Source organism: Xyrauchen texanus, chromosome 44, assembly GCF_025860055.1.
Source record: "Xyrauchen texanus isolate HMW12.3.18 chromosome 44, RBS_HiC_50CHRs, whole genome shotgun sequence".
Lineage (NCBI taxonomy): Eukaryota > Metazoa > Chordata > Actinopteri > Cypriniformes > Catostomidae > Xyrauchen > Xyrauchen texanus.
In genome coordinates, this window is record NC_068319.1 from 5,310,584 (window position 1) to 5,331,443 (window position 20,860).

The 20,860-nt window shown below is 38.7% G+C and overlaps 1 protein-coding gene and 1 long non-coding RNA gene across 2 annotated transcripts in view; one reads left to right on the top strand and one right to left on the bottom strand.

Annotated features, from left to right (window-relative positions):
* The window catches only part of LOC127636344 (uncharacterized), a 46,511-nt gene extending 33,786 nt beyond the window's left edge, over positions 1-12,725 (top strand). The window contains exons 3-4 of the long non-coding RNA XR_007969576.1: positions 9,261-9,366; positions 10,942-12,725. This is a non-coding gene — a long non-coding RNA (uncharacterized LOC127636344). The remainder of the gene's footprint in view (positions 1-9,260; positions 9,367-10,941) is intronic.
* LOC127636341 (seizure 6-like protein) overlaps positions 1-20,860 on the bottom strand; it is a 47,895-nt gene that overhangs the window by 25,295 nt on the left and 1,740 nt on the right. The gene's annotated exons all lie outside the window — the stretch shown is intronic.

Genomic DNA, 20,860 nt, shown 5'->3' on the forward strand with positions numbered 1-20,860 from the left:
TATTTTTGTAGAAATGTCCTCTGGTCTGATGAAACAAAAATGGAATTGTTTGGCCATAATGACCATTGTTATGTTTGGAGGAAAAAGGGTGAGGCTTGCAACCCGAAGATCACCATCCCAACCATGAAGCCTCCTACTTCACAAAATAGATGGCATCATGAGGAAGGAAAATTATGTGGATATATTGAAGCAACATCTCAAGACATCAACCAAGAAGGTAAAGCTCGGTCACAAAATGGTCTTCCAAATGGACAAAGCATACCACCAAAGTTGTGGCAAAATGGCTTAAGGACAACAAAGTCAAAGTATTGGAGTGGACATCACAAAACCCTGAACTTAGTCCAGTAGAAAATGTGTGGGCAGACCTGAAAAAGCAATGCGTGAGCAATGAGTCCTACAAACCTGACTCAGTTACACCAGTTCTGTCTGGAGCAATGGGCCAACATTTCAGCAACTTATTGTGAGAAGCTTGTGGAGGGCAACCCAAAATGTTTGACCCAAGTTAAACAATTTAAAGGCAATGCTACAAATACTAACAAAGTGTGTGTAAACTTCTGACCCACTGGGAATGTGGTGAAAGAAATAAAATCTGAAATAAATAATTCTCTCAACTATTATTCTGATATTTCACATTCTTAAAATAAAGAAGTGATCCTAACTGACCTAAGACAGGGAATGTTTTCTATGATTAAATACCAGGAATTGTGTTTAAATGTATTTGGCTAAGGTGTATGTAAACCTCTGACTTCAACTGTATATTAAAGTATATGGGACAAAAAAGTACCCTCATAGTACCAAATATACCGTGGTATTATCATGTCCAAAAAACATAGTACAACCATGGTATTTTGTTTTGTGAGGGTACTTTATTGTAAACATCTATTTTACACATAAAATATTATAATGCACATATTACCATGGCTTTTTATTGTAATACTATGGTATTCTCCCCAATTTGGAATGCCCAATTCCCAAAGCGCTCCAAGTCCTCATGGTGGTGTAGTGATTCACCTCAATCCGGGTGGCGGAGTTGCCTCCGCATCTGAGACAGTCAACCCGCGCATCTTATCACGTGGCTTGTTACTGCGGAGACAGCACGTGTGGAGGCTTCATGCTATTCACATACATCCACACACAACTCACCACACGCCCCACTGAGAGAAAACCACATTATAGCGACAATGAGGAAGTTACCCCATGTGACTCTACTCTCCCTAGCAACCAGGCCAATTTGGTTGCTTAGGAGACCTGGCTGGAGTCACTCAGCACGCCCTGATTTGAACTCGCGACTCCAGGGGTGGTAGTCAGCATCTTTACCCACTGAGCTACCCAGACCCCCCACAATACTGTGGTATTCTTAGACATTTTAGTTGCATTACAATACCATGGTAAATGAAGTATAAACATCTGATACCTTCAATGAACTATGGTACTGCCACAGTATTGTATTGTAAGAGTTAATATTGTTAAAAAGAAAATATACAACAACTTGGGCTACATATGAACATCAATTTACATTTAAATAATTCAGAAGAGTTTTATGAAATATGGCTCATAAATAAACTCCTATATTATTTGTTTACTCTGGTTGCAGATGAAGCTTCCTGTCTCAGTAATCCTGGCCCATCGCCTGCACATCTCTTGAAATTTAGGAATATTATTCCTTTATACAGAATCATTTGACATTCAAACAGAAGTGAAAGCGAGGCAATCATGCTGCACAAAGTTCTTTTCACCAAATGCGCTTGACAAGAGGAAGATCCCAACCAATCCAGATCAGAACCCCAAGATCCTGTCATCTGTGTACAAACGCTTGATGGTTACTACCCTGCTTCCCTTTGTGTGCATGGATCAATTCCAAAGGCTGCGAAGAATGAATTTGCCAAAATCAGAATAGAGGCATTCACTTGTCATAATTGCAGCCTAGAAAGCAGATGGAGGACTTTCAGTTAGATGCCATTGTTTTAACAACCTGGAGAGATTTCTATATATTTCAACAAATCAGTCTATTTACCTCCACACTACAGTTGTGTCTTTACCAGGATGTTACTGAAAGCCAGCAGCAATCTTGAATGGGAATTAAAGTAAACTACAAATTACGTTATTTGACTAAACTTATAAACTATCAGCCGAAAAACAATGCAACAACTTGGAGATTTGAAGACACCAATATTTTCTGACAAATGCCCGTCCGTCTATTTACCTCCAAAAGACACTTGCGTCTTTATCGGGACACTGCTCTAAGAAGGCAGCAATCATACAAGAAAGGGCATGTGGCAGGGCGGAGGGTGGGGCCGGGTCGTGACACCCGGCCCCTAATCAGGCCGATTAGCCAGAGAGGGATAAGGACCGACTAGAGATGGCTGTGTGACAGAGAGAGAGATGTACGGGCAGCTGCCCGACACCTGTGTGTGTTTGTGTCTTTTGGTTCAGTTCTTCATTAAACTATTATTTATATTATCAAGCCGGTTCTCGCCTCCTCCTTGCCCATCTTAACCCCTTTACACTGGTGCCAAAAATCCGAGAAGCAGGAGGGATACGCCGTAGTGGAGTTCTCGCCACTAACATCCACCCCAAAGGAGCAGCTGCGCCATCCGCCGGAGGACAGAGGAGCCCGGCCAACCTGGAAGCGGAGGAACGGCCACCGACCGCAAGGGGAGGAGGGGCTCCTAACCAACCGCCTGGAGCGGTTACCGCTGCCAGGGACGGGGGAGACCCCTACCATCCACCAAAAACACGGCAGGTGTTCCATCCGCCAGGGGCCGGAGGACTGCCTCCGATCCGCCTGGGGAGACGTGGCTGTCATCCATTAGAGGGTGGAGGAGTGGCCGAGGACCAAGCTATGGCATATCGGAGAACCGGCGAATAAGTGTTTTTTTCTTTCTCTCTCTCTCTCTCTCTCTCTCTCTCTCTCACACCGTCACTCCGTGTTGGCCTTTTCCCTCTCTTTTTAAATGTTTTGTTAATCTGTCACAATCTGCGTTATGGCGTGTAGGTGCCACATTTTTTTTGGTTTCCCTCCCCTTGTCCCCTCCCCTGATCCAAGTAGACGGGGATGACCTGCCGGCAGATGGGACAGGGAAGGGGGGGTGGGGGGTACGTCATGCCGGGGGCACCCCGGCCTAAGAGAATGGGGGAGGAATGTGGCAGGGTGGAGGGCAGGGCCGGGTCGTGATTCCGCACACCCGGCCCCTAATCAGGCTGAATTACCCGAGAGGGATAAGGGCCGACTGGAGATGGCAGTGCGACAGAGAGAGAGAGATTTATGGGCAGCTGCCCGATACTTGTGTGTGTTTGTGTTTTTTGGTTCAGTTCTTAATTAAACTATTATTTAGATTGCCAAGCCAGTTCTCGCCTCCTCATTGCCCATCTTAACCCCTTTACAGGGCAATAAAATAAACTATGAATTACTTTGTTTGACCAAACTGATAAACTATCAGCAAAAAAACAACCTAGAGAAATTTGGAGAGACTGTAACTTTGACAAATCAGCCTATTTACCTCCGCAAAACAGTTGAGTCTTTATCAGGACAATGTTAAAAGAAGGCCGCAATTATATGAGACATGGGATCAAAATAATGAATGTATGACTTTGTTTGACCGAACTTATAAACTACAAGCAAAAAGAAAAAAGAAAAAACCTAGAGAGATGTGGAGAGACCAATGTTTTCAGACAAATAAGTCTATTTACCTCCACAGGACAATTGCATCTTTATAGTTTTAAATGCCAGCAGCAAACATACTAGAAAGAGCATCAAAGTAAAGTATGAATGAGTTTGTTTGACAAAAACAAAATGCAACATAGAGATATCTGGAAAGACCTTTAATTTCTGACAAATTACACACTAATTACCTCCACTAGACACTTGCGTCTTTATCGGGACGTTGCTATAAGCCAACAGCAACCATACAAGAATGGTAATCAAAATAAGCTAAAAATTACTGTGTTTGACCAAACTGATAAAAACAAGCTCGCAAATTTGAGCAGATCTTCCCACGCACTTCCACATCTCCCCGTCTTTACAGCATCCCATTATCACCGATTAGTGGTATGACTGTGCGCTGACTCATTAAAGGTGTCAATGATCCCACAATAGAGAGCAAGAGTAACAGAGTGTTTGTGAAAGAAGGGATTGCGCGAGATAAAGAGGGTGGTGGATGGGGGTGGGTGGGTGGAGGTGGGGTGCTTGAGAGAGAGAGAGAGAGAGAGAGAGAGAGAGACTAAGCAAGAGCTTGTGTTTCTGGGCAGAGCACATAAAGGCCACAGCCATTGGCTGTATGGATGCAGGCAAGAATTCCACACTTGTCAAGGTTTGACCGCATGACTGAATAGAACAACATATAACTAACCTTGACTATTCAATCTGCACATTTGTCTGCTTTTATGCCCTTCCTTTTTGGACTGCCGGTGACATTCTCAACTCGCTTTAAAGTTGACAAACAGACAATTACTGTCACCATAAATTCCTTGGGGCGCATTCCTGTTCGTTCCTATTAAGTCACTGTGGAAAAGAGCCGAATGTGAATGCTACATCCCTTATAATGAGTACAAGGTACAAAACATCATACTTTTTAGGTGAAAATTTGCTAAATAGCTGGCCATGTGAATTATAAACCCCAGGGCGGAGTATAACAAGCATTTAGCGAGAACATAAGCGTGGTAATTGGCATGTTGTAGCAGACATCGTTCACAATCATCAACCGTTATACCTTAAACGGTTGATCTTGGAGCCCTGCTGCACATTCTGGGAGGGCTGCAGTAGAAGTTAGTCTGTAAGAGGGAGCTTTGTACTCACTGAATGTACATGACTGCTTTGGGGGACTCTTGCGATCACAGAAAAGGATTTTATTAGAGGTTAACCGATATGTGATTTTCAATGGCTTATGCTGATATCTTAAGATCACGGAAAAAGTTGCATACTCTAATATTTAGTTGGAATGCCTTTAGCTTTGATTACGGCATGCATTCGTCATGGCAATGTTTCGATAACCTTGGCCAACGTCACAACATTAATTTCCATCCAGAGTTGCATTCATTTTTTGCTGAGATCTTGTATTGATGACCGGAGAGTCAAACCACTCTGTAAAGTCTTCTCCAGCACATCCCAAAGACTTTCAATTGGGTTAAGGTCAGGACTCTGTGGTGGCCAATTCATGTGTGAAAATGATTCCTCGTGCTCCCTGAATCACTCTTTAACAATTTGAGCCTGATGAATCTTGGCATTGTTGATCTGGAATATGAAAAATCCATTGATGGAATAACTTGGTCATTCAGTACATTCAGGTAGTCAGCTGACTTCATTTTATTGCTGCATAAGATTGCTGAGCCTAGACCTGACTAATCGAAGCAACCCCAGATCATAACACTGCCTCCAGAGGCTTGTAGAGTGAGCACTTTGCATGACGGATGTGCTTCCCTTCTTACCTGAGGCACCCATGGTTTTGGAATAAAGTAAATCTGGACTCATCAGACCATATGACCTTTTTCCATTGCTCCACAGTCCAATCTTTATGCTCCCTAGCACATTGAAGTCATTTTTTCCAATTAGCCTCACAAACAAGTGGCTTTCTTGTGGCCAAACAGCTGTGTAGTCCCAATTCTGTAAGTTCTCGTCACATTGTTCGTGTGGAAATGCTCTTACTTTCACTATTAAACATAGCCATGAGTTGTACTGTAATTTCTTTACGATGTGACTTAACCAAGAGTTTTAAGTATCTCCGATCATCCATCATTGTGAGTGTAGAGGGCACAGGCACCAAAGCTGGACAGTTAAAGACCGGAAAAATGTAGCCTGGTCTGATGAATCTCAATTTCTGCTAAGGTTCACAGATGGTAGAACCACTGCAGCCTCAGCTTTCTGTTCTTAGCTGACAGAAGTGGAACCCGAAATAGTCTAATGTTGTTGTAGCCCATTCACAAACATTGCAACAATTAATGCACCTGTTTAATACTTAGAGTTAGGGCTTTGTCCTAATCCAATGTAGTATGTGCTTTATCGGCTATCAGAATCTTACCTCATTAGATAACAGTATCTTTAAAAATTTCAATATTGTTGCATCCCTAAATACTGTTTTTCTATATACAAATGATTTCATGGTAATTATGTTTGAACTATTGATTGCAGCCTCACATTCCACATATTAATCTAAATTACATTTTCTATCTATATGGTGACAGTCATTTTCCCTAGGGACCATTGCTCTGGCTCACTAATTTAAACCCCCGCCTCATTAGCAGTGACAATCAGCCCAGAGCTCAATGGCAGTTACAGGGACTATCACTAGCACAGGAAAATCACATGAGAGGGAGAGAGAGAGAGAAGATCAGGGACCAGAAATAAGGATTTTTCTCCAATGGAAGCGAATGAGAGCAGCACAAACAGTAACAGACATTGGGTCGATGATGCAGGACGGTCACTACATGCCCCCATTGGGTCAGCTGAGCCATTCTCCAATGCTAAATTGGAGCATACATTGATTGCACTGGGACAGGTCTCATAGAACATCATTGCTGCATAAATACTGTCCCACTGTTGCAGTACTTGCTCTATGGGGGGGGGGGGGGGGGTTGATTTGATTGCTAGAGCGATCAAAATGGATCTTAGTGTAGTTCTTCATCAGAAATTCCCCTATTAAGCACATTTTTTAAGTTGACATAATGCATAATGATGGCTTCAGAAGAAGCATATATCCTCGAATAACAACCTTGGTTGGTCTGTCTTTAATGGTAAACAAGTTATAATTAATAATCAATGCCCTATTAAAAATATTAAACAGATGTCTACTTCTGGAACTGGACAAACACTCACATTTGATGTCATCACTTGTGGAGGGTGCTCCCCATTTGCAGTATGCCGCTGCCAAGCATCACTGATACAACACTGAACCAATAAATTACCATCCTACTGCCCTTATCATTTGTTGAATGTCTGTAAACATGTTCAAACACTTTGTGAACGTGCCATCAAATTGGTGGTGACTGTACAGCTATAGAGTCAATCGCCCATCAATGTGGAAAATAAGAGCTGTCAATCTTGATCAAGTACAGATGGCACATTCACCAAGCATGCGAAGCTTTTCAGCCCAAATCAACGTGAGTCTGTAATAAGGCCTAGCATCAAAATCTGGACATGAGAAGCATGATTGGTTTTCTTGATGAGTTATAAAACAAAAGACAGTGCTGGAACAGTGTTGTCCTCCATCAAAAATGGAGACTTTGGAAAATGTTGGTATTAGGAAACATTTGAGTTTTCAAATGAGAACATTTTAGGAGCAAAGGAAAAAGAAAACCCCATTAAATAAAAAATAGGGCTGTCGTTTTAAAGCGTTCATTTGGTGCGATTAATTATCTAAAAAATAACGTGTTCAAAAACGTAACGCAACTTATTATGTTCCTGAACTACAATAAGGAATATTCCTACCATAGGAGCAATTCAAGCTTGAAGTACCACCTGTTTTCAGTAGGGGCAGTAAGTGAAACTCCAACTGTATTGGCAATGCACTGCTGTACATAGAACAAACCACACGCTTGCTTGACACTAATGACAGCACAAGATGAGAACGCTTTCTTGTGGTTAACCTTAAAAAAGTTTTTGTATCCTGGGGAAACAAACATCTAGAGTCTGGGGAGAGGAGCAATGAGTAAGTTGGTCACATTTTGGTAAAAAATATTGAAAAAGGGTTCCCTGCAAATACTGGGGACATGCAACTTTTTTATATAAATCTGTCATCAACTCACAATCTTTATTTAAATATAAAATGGCAGCATTTTTCAAGAAGGCAGCTGACCTCGAGGCAAACGCTCCTATCTTTTCGATGCTATTTTCATGATTTATACAAGCTATAACATTTTAAATAAAAGCAATATAAACAACAACAACAACAAAAAAAAAAATCATGTAAATGAATAATGTGGCCCTAATCTTTTGAAAAATAGCAATAAATACATTTTCAGTGGTACCTTTATATGCTTGCCCTTTTCAGCGTTCAACTAGAGCTGTCAAAAATGAACAAGTTAATGCATGTGATTAATTTAAAAGGTTTAATGCATTCATTTTCCTTAATTGTGATCAATTAATTTACCATTAATACAGTGTGAACCAGCATAAACACTGGTTAGAAGGGTGGAACCTTTGCAATATGTCCACCCGGACTCATTACATTGATGCACACACCACAAACAAACACAAAGTGTCAGTGATGGGAAAATGAGCTCTTGATGCTATTTGTTGTACAAAACAAGCCCAGATGGGACTTGTGACAGAAATCAAGTATTTTTCAGCCTATGTAAGGAACATTTTAATTACCACAAAAGCACACCAAATCTTAACTAATCACCAAAATACAAAATGAGATTTTTGTCTGCAAGCGCTTTTGTAGATCAAAGTGGCACTGATGCCATGATGCAATTCATGAACACGGCTTCACGATTGCTGTAACAAAGTGGATAGCCATATTCAACTGGCAGATACACTGTATATTGTGGAGGATGAGAGTAATATAGATATAAAGCCCATTGCAATGAATATGCAAACTTTTTGGGTACTAATTCTTTCTATTATTCATAGCACACTTAGATTTTGGGAAACGTTAAATGTTACTTGAATTGGTGCTATTTTAGTGCATTTCCATCTTTATACTGTGGAAGGCTTTGATTGGAATATGTTAATAAAGCATTATATTGTTTTGTATTTTTTCCCTAAGAAGAAAATTATTGCATTTTGTCAGGAAAAGAAGAATATTTAGTATCAAAATAATGCGATTAATCGCAATAAATATGTTTAATCGACTGATAGCACTAGTTTAAAGACAGCTGGACAGAGCGCAATTCCGAATGCAGAGATCTCAAGACGTGTTTTTCAAAGTTTAAAACTACATTTAATTTGATATAACGACCTAAAAACGACAACCAAACGTCACAACACAACCAAAGTGAGACGCGTCCATATCAAAGAAGCGTCCATCGGATTCAAGTGTACATTGACGTATCCTTAGAAAAGCCTTTAATATTAAGTATATCTCATTACTAAATGGATTATTGTGAACTGTAGGCCAATAATAGGCTTGTGTTCCATAATATGGAAATAAATAATATTGATACTACAGATTTCAAAAGCCACTTTTTGTTTTGTCTTATCAATGCTGTACTCGTCTGCCACAATAATGTAATGCATGATTGTAATATTCTGAATTATTATATTTGTAATATATTTTATTTTATAATTATTTGAATTGAACAGAAGGTACTGATCTATTATCTAGATCCCCTTGGATCCCCTCCAGGACGGCAACTGGCACAGCCGACACTTTGAGGCAGATGGCATCTTCTGCCTGCTCGTCATTCAAGCATCTCAGGGCATCTGCACAGGTGTGATCCGTCTGCACATGGCAGCTGTGCTACTGTTCTTTGCGCCATCCTTCCTCTCTCTATTCCGCCATCTTTTTCTCTGTCCTTTGCCTTTAATCCCAGCACACCTTCCTCAACATACTGACCTTTACTTCCATTTTATTAATGTTGTTTTGGGACTGTGTGTTCCTCAAAGGATGGGTGCAATGAGTAACGTTTTCTATGATATGACAAGAGTTTGATTAACCACTTCTGAGCAGAACAAAGAGAGACAATACATCAAAGGCACATTTCCTCTCAATTCTTACGAAGTACACACAGGGATCAAACAGATTAAGAAGCGAGATAGGTGAATGATCTTTCTTTGGGTAATTGCATGCAGAAACACACAGACTATGTTTGGATTGGAATATTAGCATATTGCTTACAGCATACTACCTACTATTTAGAAAAATAAATACACTAATAAATAAAAAGTGAAATAGTATGAATAATGCACTGGTGACATTACCAAGCCCTCTTATTATTTAACCCCTCCCCTCCAACCAACTGTCATACAGAGACTACTTTTAATGATACAATCAATAATATAGAGAATTAGCAGAGTAGCATGGTTGTATGCTATTTCGAACATACCCTGTTTTGCAACGTGCTAATTTGCTTCCTGCATACTGCCAACTTGATCACACGGGAAATCAACTTTCTGCATCCGAATGTTCATGTATTCTGAAATTGACTCCACACTGCTGAATTACTGTCAAATGCCATCCCCATCAGACATTTTTGCATCAAATTAAAATGTGTTTATCTTCCCTGTGGCACTACTGATAGTGTGAGCAACCGAGACATACGTTATCTTGTCCAGGGGAAATCAGGATGTAATAGCGTTCACATAAACAATGGAAAGCGTGATTCGGAGGTTGGATTTTTGCTCTAAAATTACATTTTTGCTCCACTGATTATTAGAGGTTTAGGCTTGGGGTTTGGGTTAGGTCATATGGTGAATAAATTTGCATTCCTGTTCACTGTATTATGTAATTTACAACTTTAAAAGAATATAACTCGCTTTTGGCGCCACTCTGTTGACATTTCACCTCAACAACACTTCCAGCTTCCACCACTGGGGGCAGTGGTTCCTATTTTGGTAAGCACAGACCACTTTCTGCAGCAGAGCTTTTAAACTCCTTTCTCCGAATTCACAGTGTGATCAGTCTAATACTGCCAATGATTTTTTTTTAAAAGACAATATGCAGTTTGCAAAGATAAACGTTTCTAACTGTAGTATGCTATGCTGAAAATACTGCATGTTTGATTCAGCTAGTGGTGTCCAGTTAATCTTGTAAATGACGAAAATGGTTGTTCCTTTAAAACAAATATTAATTGATTCATTGCTTTCAAAAAACCCTGAGCAAAAAGCTGCTCTGTCTACATCTACAAATCTAAGATATTGTTTGTCACCAACACAGAGATCTTATTGTCTTGGTGACAGTAAGATGTTTCATAACTGTGACATACTTTGATGGATTTCTGATGCATGCATAAAAAGAGGGAACTTTTGAAAAGAGGCACCGTTTTCTCTCTTTTTTTCCCCCCTAGTCCTCTCTCACTACCCTCTGCCAGAACTCTTCTCAGTGCCTTGACTCCTCCATCTTGTCCTCCATGCATGAACGGGAGGCAGTCTGGGGTGTGAGCGGTGTTTCAATGACTGTTGCCCACAGAGAAGCACTAAGTGTACAGGCCTGCCAAAACCCTCCAACCAATTGCTCATTCAGACACTGAAAAGACCTGGAACCGACCACAACCAAGACTGCACAGACAGAAAAGAATAGGCTGCCCATTTTCAACAGATCCCTCTGAATGTCTTATTTCCTACATTCACAAAAAGTACCAAAAAGTGTGCTTTTTGAACATTAACCATGGTATAACCATATGTATTTATTTATTGACTAGTACCATGGTATTACTGTTTTGTTTTGGACATTGTAACTGGTAATAACTTGTTATTCTGGACATGTACCATGTTAATGCTATGTTCTTTTGGACATATAGCATGATATTACCAAGGTTTGTAACATGGTAGTATCATTTTTTTGATGCATTTTGATGATTTGATAAATACCATGATACACGAATACAGTAATTATTAAGAAACCAAAATGTAGCATAGTATTAATATGGTCTTTTAGGGCATGGTAACATGGTAAAACCATACTTTTTGGACAATAACCATTTTAATACCATGATACATGAATACAGTGATTATTAAGACACAAAAAAGTACCAGTATGAACCACAGTAGGACTGTAACTGAAAATTATTCTGATAATCGACTAATCTAATGATTATTAGAACGATTATTCGACTATCCGGGCGACTATTGCAACGATTAATCATTAGCTCTTAATAACCGATTTTTCAGCTTGTGGTCTGACATAAAAGTTTGCATTAAACATGCTTAATAATAATAAAGAGGACAAAATCATATTTAAAAATACCTCTAAATTACATTCACTGAATTAACGAAAAAACAACTTTTTATTAAGTTTAATTCAGTAAACAATTCACTGCCAAACATTGCCAATTTTCTTCACAATAAGAAACACGCAGTGACATATATTATGATTCAATAATTTGCCTGCATCATGTTATAATCTAGCTGCAGCAAGTGTGCGCTCGATGAACGCAGTTTCAATATTTCCCCCTTAGATCGGGACACTTCACACAACTCATAGATGAGGCACTGACCGCACAGACGAATGCCAGTTTCGGAGTTTGTAGTTATTTACATGATCTGCTTCCTTATTAACACACTAAATATAACCGCATTAAAGATGTAACGCCAGGGTCATTCCTTTAAAGAGCTCAGGCTCTGCTTATTCCACAACGAGAGTGCTTCTGTATTTACTTATTTGGTATTTTTGTATAATTCCCTCATATTTTGCGATCTACTCCCACTGAAGCTATTTGAAAATTTAGCGTGCAACTGGACTGTGATCGGTGTAATTCTTCCTCTCCTCAGTCATGTGCTTTCGCGTGTCATCATGTGATCTAATGATACGTTAAAATGAGATCAAATGACTATTTGAAACGAAACTTTTTGTCAACTTATTGTTTCAGCCCTATACTATAGTATTGTTACCAGCAGGGTAACATGGTAACAGCATGATTTTTTGGGTGGTTACAGCATGCATAATGGTAATACCATGTTTATTAGGACATTGTACCTAGTAATATAATGTTTTTTGGGCATGTAGCATGGATAAAGTTTTTGGATAAGTACCATGGTATAAAATGTTATTGGACATGGTAGTATTATGTTTTTTTAGACATGTACAATGATACCACCATGATATACTTCAATGTACATTTGAGTAACATGTAAATGTCATAATACATGCATACATTCATTTTTGCAACAAAAAAACATCTGTACCAAAGTGTTGTTTTTTGGATATGTACTGTACCATGGTAATACCATGTTTCATGAACATGTACCATGTAATACCATGTTTTTTTGAACATGTAGCATGGACCACGTTTTTTGGACATGTAGCATGGACCACGTTTTTTGGACATGTAGCATGGTATGAACAATTATTTTGGACATAGTAGTACCATGTTGTTTTGGACATGTACCATGGATATACCATGTTTTTTGTTAAAGTTTCTTGAGGTACCATGAAATTACCATTATACATGAATATGGTTACTGTTAAGATACAAAAAAGGACCAAAAATTTGTGTTTTTTTCCAAGATGGTAACTTGATAATACCATGGTATTATTTGAAGTACCTTGTAGTAACATGTGAATACCATTGTACTTTAATATGGTAATCATTAACAAGGATTACGGTACCAAAAATACTATGGTATTACCATTTTTTTGGTCATCATACCTGGTAATACCATGTTTTTGTACATTGTACCATTACCATTGTATTTTTGAACCAGGCTACCTAGAGCAAGTATCACCAAGGTACATGAATATTGTAATAAGTTAGTATCATAGTATATAACAAGGTACCATGGTTTTAATAACTGATACCATCGTTTTACAGAGTCACTGCCACGGTACTTTCTTTTAAGGGCTTTAAAAGCTATTCTGTCACATTTCAAGACAAAATGTCCCATTTATAAAATCAGCAAGTGCAAGACCTTCATATTCCAAAAAAAGGATTTCATCTAAACGCCTAAAATTACATTAATTCAGAGGTTCCTTTAAAATCTGTCTTCATACCCTCAAAAAGTAATTTACATAATAATCGTAAAATAAAATGTCTGCCCTGAATCGACTCTCTCCACCTGCTGAGTCTGTCCATCTGCATTAAGGCACTAACAGCATGTACAAGCTCAGGACGGAACAAACCCGACAGCCAGAGGTGTGTAAAACATTGAGCTAAAATGTTAAGGCAAACACTCGCTCTTAAATGCCATCGTGGAGACGGGGGAGCTGACAGCAATGCTTTGACTGCATTTCTCACCTCAATGCGCTAAATGAGCCTAGGCGCAGGTGAATGGATGCAGTCACTTCTGCAGAGCACTCAAATCAGAAAAACAGGTTGGGACGTTTCAAAACATGCGACCTGTCAGCCACAGCTTTGAAGCAAAGGGAAGCTGAAATATTAAGCATGTAAAATTCTCCGCAGAAATTGAGGTGTCATGAGTCTGACAGATGGGGAATGCTTTGCACCAACCATTCCATCTGGCTTCAATGACACCGTCATATTTAGAGGCTCAGATTCATCATGGAATGTTGGCAAAGTTCAGGACAGACATTTCAAATTAATGTTCGTTAACATGCAGGATATGCATCTTTAGATCTGTACCTGTGCTATAAGTGACTATGAAAGGCTGTATGTTACTTAATGTATGAAATGTATTAAAGCTGATGTGTGCAATTTGTGTGCCACCAAACGCAATTGCAAAAAGAAAAATTAGTTTACGTGCAGGTGTCTAACACAGATTATGCTTAATAAGTCAACAATGTGTGTGGTCATGTTAATGGCTTAAAGGTTTTTCCTTTATTGAGCTAAACGGTTGAAGCTAAAAAAAATAACACAGGTAGATTATTGCCAGTTACACCGATTTCGTGTTGCCTTTTACTACCCTTACTGACATTGTTACTAGGTTACCTAATGTGCTGTGTTGTACGTATAATTGTTCACGTTTTGACATCAAAAGCAGAGAATACACCATGATTTCAAATCTCATGTAAACACGGTTTTCTTGCATTGTCAGATTTGCTTAAATAAGCAGATTTTTGGTAGTTATCAGCGCATTTGGCTACGTCTACATTAATCCGGATACATTTGAAAACAAATTATTGCAGATATGGCCTTGGTGTGCATGTAACACACTGTTTTCAAACAGGTTTCCCCATGTCTGCAGAAGAAAGAACATCATACACATCTGGGATGGCATAAGAGTAAGTTAACTTTTCCTTTAAGAACCACTTGAGTAGCATGGATTACTTGCTGCCTTTAGGTACTTTGGGGCAGCTGTGGCTCAGGTGGTAGAGCGCAGGGTTGGCGGTTTGAATCCCGGCCCACATGACTCCACATGCCGAAGTGTCCTTGGGCAAGACACTGAACCCCAAGTTGCTCCCAATGGCAGGTGTGTGAATGGGTGAATGAGTCACAGTGTAAAGCGCTTTGAATACCGTTAAGGTTAAAAAGACACTATATAAATGCAGACCATTTACCATTTACTTTTTGGACCCCACTGACTAATATTAAATGGACAAAAACACCTCATATATTATTTTAAATAATATTTGTGTTCCGCAGAGGAAAGTTTAAGGTATGAGTGTGAGTAAATGATGAGAAAATTATAATTTTTTTAGGTGAACTGTTCCTTTAAGGTGGCCTGATCCTGCATTCATATGATGTGAAAAAGTCACCCAACCAGTATAATTAGTCGGGGCTGGTTCTTCAATCCTCATTGCTTACTGATCATTGTATTAACACTCCAAGATAGCAGATGCTGTACTGTGACTCACTAATGTCAGGATGTTTACACAAAACTATTTATCGCACTTTCATCTGGAAACATTAAAGAGGGCCTCATAATCAGGCTTTCAAAGTTTGCCTCTTTTTATAATATTGCATAATTGTGATTGGGTGATATGGTGTAGTTACAAGCAATGAGAAGGTTGCTGCCGGGAGCAGAGCATGAACTATCACCTTTCTGCCCTTGAGTGAAACACTTCACCACAGGTTGCTCTAGGACAATTGTAGCTGAAACAATTTTTTTCTGAATAAAATGCAAGTTGTGCTTTCCTTTCATTGGCGTAACACAAAAGAGCACTATTTCAGTCACCATTCACATTCATTGCATCTTTTTCGCCATACAATGAAAGTAAAAGGTGATTGAGGCTAACATCAATTTTCATTTTTGGGTGAACTATCCCTTTAAATCTAGTCTTTTTTTGTGATGTAGGACACCACTGAGCAATGCACAAACACCCGAGAAATTCTCACCGTCTCACAGTGACTAGTATATGTGATTTTGAGACCAGCTGAAACACTGCAGGAGAATGAGGTGGTGCTGAGCTGTTGAGTTGAGCTCCAGGCCTTGGAGTGAAGCTGCCAGTCTCTCTCCCGTCAGCAAACCCCGAGGGCATCACGCACACACTGTTAGTTTGGAGGAAAATACAACGGAAAGCACTTTTCGAGACCCAGTGTACATATACATGCCATGTCAGCACCACAGTAAAAGGCAACGGGATAGCAGATATTATGCAAGCTGCCCTACTGTTAGACCTTATAAAATGGAAGTGATCTTGTATAACACAGCATGAGCTCTATATCTCATAGACGACTTTAAAAGATTATTGATATTTTTAAAAGGCCACGTGTTTAATTGAAATAACACAATTTTGCTAGCCAGCTAATTATGATTTTGAAAGGTTACCTTCAACCCGTGTTTACCAACATGCTCAGGTTTAATGAGAACATTTGTTTTCATATTCATATTAGTGCCATCAAAAGGGTCATACTATTAGGAAGACAAAAGCAGTTTTGAAGAATGTTCATGTGATCTCTAAAAAGTCGATGGTGCCCAGCAGATGTCACGTTAGACTAATCTCACTGTGTATTCGGGTTTGCTGCTGAAATCCATCTATGCTTACAAAAATTCGAACCACTGCCCCCAGTGGCAGACGGTGGAAGTGTTGTGTGGTGCCAAAAGTAGGTTGTATTTTTTGTTGTAAATGATGTAATTCAACTTCAACTCCCAATCCCAAACCCCAACCCCAACCCTAAACCTAACCATCAGTGGAGTAAAAATTACATTTTAGAGTGAAAATGCAACCTCCGAATCATGCTCACTGTTGATAATGTGAACGCAATTATTTCCTGGTTTCCACGGGATCAGAACCTGTCTCAGAGATTGATTGAGCAACATCATAAATGTAGTCCATACAACTCAAGCACTGTATTCTAAGATTGCTTTGTGTGAGAAAAGGTCTTAAGTTATTCACTAAAAGACTTGCCATTTAAAAATCTTGCTTGACAGCTGTGGTTACTATTTACTTTACTGTATATAAAAAAGATTGGACATTCTGATATAAATAACTGCTGTTCTGTTCCACAAAAGAAAGAAAGTCAAGGACTCCCCCACAGACAAACACACAAATTTGGGCCTGTAGAGTACTCCGGGAGCATGTTGTTTTACTTTGTTTTCGACATTTCCTTGCAGGAAATTCTTGCCCTTTTTCTTCTGATTTGGCTTTGTGTATCAGAAACTAGCGGAGCTGCAGAGAAATAAAGGGAGGTGATGTGATGAGAAAAGAAGGACAAATTCCAGATGAGTGAGTTTTAGAAGGTGCAGAACAGACAGTGTGTCACCGAGAGTGAGCTCTGGCCCAGTGAAAATAACACTGACAGCACCACCATAATTCACTGTCTGACTTTTGGGGAAGGTACTTTGGCCAGAACTGCAGGTAATAATAGTACTTTGGTTGTACACAGATTTTGTCTCCCCTTTTCTCCACAATTTGGAATGCCCAATTCGCTCTAAGTCCTCGTGGTGGCGTAGAAGCAACCAGAGGAAACCCACGTGGACACAGGGAGAACATGCAAACTCCACACAGAAAGGCCCAGTAGACCCGGGACCTTCTTGCTGTGAGGTGATAGTGCTAAACACTGAGCCACTGTGCCACCTGTGCCTAAACTATTTAAAAAATGTAATTGAAAAAATGTATATTTTAATAAATAATCAAGTTAAAAGGTCACTGTATTATTAACATAATTATTTCTTTCACATGTTAGCGAAATGAATATTACAACTAAATTTACCTGATCTGCAATTAAATCGAGTTTGTGAATCAGAATCAAATTGGGACATCTGTATCAGTTCCCAGACATAATTGCTAAGTGTTTCAATGCAGTATATGTTATCTTAACTTAAGGTAGTCATTGCATCACATGAGCTCATGTTGTCTCAAATTGCCTAATTTAAATTTACATTTATGCATTTGGCAGACACTTTTATCCAAAGCAACTTACAGTGCACTTATTACAGGGACAATCCCCCAGAGCAACCTGGAGTTAAGTGCCTTGCTCAAGGACACAATGGTGGTGGCTGTGGGGTTTGAACCAATGTCCTTCTGATTAACAGTTTACCAGTTATGTGCTTAGACCACTACACCACCACCACCACTCACCACTTGCCTACAAATTGCCACTGAACGCTGAATATAAACAACTTTGGTCACTTTGTCATTGCAAATCACTGTCAGTGTGAATGCCCAATAACACATAACCAGAGTTTATCCACCTAAAAGCATGATTTTGACAATTTACACTTTTTATTACACTAAAACTCTTTTTTTGTACAATAGAAATACTGTAACAAAAATATGTTCTGCTTTTTAACCCACTGTAATGCCTTACCCCATAGACTTCCATTGTAAGTGTGATATTGTAACCACAATTTTGAAAATGTCAAAATTATTTTCTGTGTCACAAACTACGTTTCCATCCAAGGGTGTTTTTTTGTGTGACAAAAGATGTAGTGCATGAAAAACATTACTGATATAGCTGATGGAAATGCAAATTATCGCTATTATTTTTCTGTTTAACCCTAGTGCATAAACTCAATGTCAATACTTCAAATGATGTGAAAAACTGGTTTAGAAACACTTTTTCGAGGACACATCTGCATCATGACACTTCCAGGAGTGCCAACACAAATATCTCGTATCATGCACCTGTCATCGACAAGTGCATGGAGAACAAATGAATGGGCACTCTTTGCGATTGATTTAAATGCGGTAGCCATCCGTTTATTTATTAAAGTTTCTTTTCCACACCATTCACAATAATAGACAGTGGTCATGGAATTAGCCCACAATATAAAAAACATATCATTTCTGTGCACAAAGTTGTTTTAAATAAAAAATAAATACACAATACTAAGAGCAAAGCATCAGTGTGCTTTTTTGGAATACTAACATAAAGCCCAATTCCATAAAATATTGTTTATCTTTTTTTAAAATGCTGGCAATAATTCCCTGTATTAAATTAAATAAATTACCAAACGAATAAAGCATTAAATAAAAATAAATAAATTACCAAACCAAAAAATATTGTTAGGCCTATATACTGTAATTGCCTTTTCTTTACACAAACTTAAATTAGCCTTAACCTGTTCTATAGACAAACAAGTCGACTGAATGTCATTCTCAGAATGTTCTAGACTTTTATCAGAACTATTTGTCCAATGCTGAGTTCACTTTCAGAAAAATAGCTTTTGAAAATTTGAAAACGGTTAAATATTTCAAATCTATCCCTCTTTACCTCAGATCGCATTTGCTGAGCTTCTTCAGAAAATATAAATTGCATTATGAAGCTAAAATTTATTTGAGATGACAATCAAGTTCAGTTGGTCGTTAAAAGTTGCTGGACAAATATGCGGGACATAATGCAGTTGTGATTAGGGATGCACCGATCCGATACCTGGATCGCTATCGGCACCGATACTGAAGGTTTTAGATGGATCGGGTATCTGTCTGACGAGCCCGATCCAAATCCGATACTGTGCGTTATTCATGTTCGTTACGCTCCAAAAATGACATAAAAAACCCATATAAATACCATCAAAGTAGTTCATATGACTCATGCATTTTATTCAAAGCCACTTGAAGACGTGCGATAGCTCTGTGAATCACAAAAGGCTGTTTTTAATAAATAAATATATAGTATGCGCAGCGCCAGAGCATCAGTGAATGGTGCTGCTCTGTTGACAAACTCGCACAGAAGCTGGTGATGCACTCATAGCTATTTTTAGCCTTCGCGCGGTGCACAATATTTGAGCGCTACTCAAGAACAGCATCTCAGATGTAGATGCTCAATAGTTCGGTTCGCTTATAATATGCATTTAGAACGGCACCAGAGGTGCATTTTACCAGAATTTTAATAAGAAGTGAATTAAACTACTGTGAACTTGCCTACAAACAGACACATACAGGACGTCCTGGATAGTTCAGAATGCCAATATTAAAGCGTGAGGATTTTAAAAGTGCACGATTTAAATATATTACTGTTGTATTATAAATTAAAAGTCAATAATAATAATAATAATAATATTAATTACAATGTATTATTTTTATCATCATTAGTATTTGTTTACAATTTAAAACAATATTTAAGTTGAATGGGTTCCAAAAAATAACTGTGTGAATGAAAAGTGGACTGATGTTTTACAACTACATTGAACAAAAAGAGATCTGAATCCTTTAAAGTCCAAATGCAAGTTGAAACATTCTTGATGAAAAAAGGCAAAAATAAAACACTGGTTCTTTTCTACTGAAGACTGGAATTACTTTTAATTTTGCTGCTACATTATCCAGTTTACTAGTTAATAATAAAGTGTTTCTTAATAAGCTTTACATTTATATTGAAATAATGTGTAGTTGGAGGTTTGTGTTTCTTTACATATTAAAGAGTATTCTCAATTAGTTCCACACAATAATGTAAAGATATTCTAAACTGATTATGCAAAAAAACAACACTGGCATTGGCTGATACGGAGATTTCGGATATCAGAATCAGAAGAGAAAAAGTGGTATCGGTGCATCCCTAGTTGTGATGGCAATGCTTTAGATTAGATGATTGTTCAAAATAGCCTATTGAATATCAGGAATGTATTATGTAAACCCTGATATTACACCACATCAATAGTAGCTATGCATACAGCATATACACATCGGTGGGTGAGCCTAGGCTTATACTAACTGAAAGTTTTCCCCACTTGGTGCAGGTTGCCAGCTTTGGGTCGGAACCGGAGGCAACCTGTGATAGGCGCAACATCAGGACCAATTTTACAGTCCTATCAGAAGTGCAACAGTGCTTTTTTGATAGCAATTCCTCGTTTTCTGATTGCATTTATTTGTGAAATTAAAATGACAGTAGGCTGGCTAATTTAAATGAATTGTCTCAATACTCTCCCCATTTTACAAAGACTTCGGGGGAAAAAATGAGGGACATCTGGGAGGCGAAAGCTACACAATTA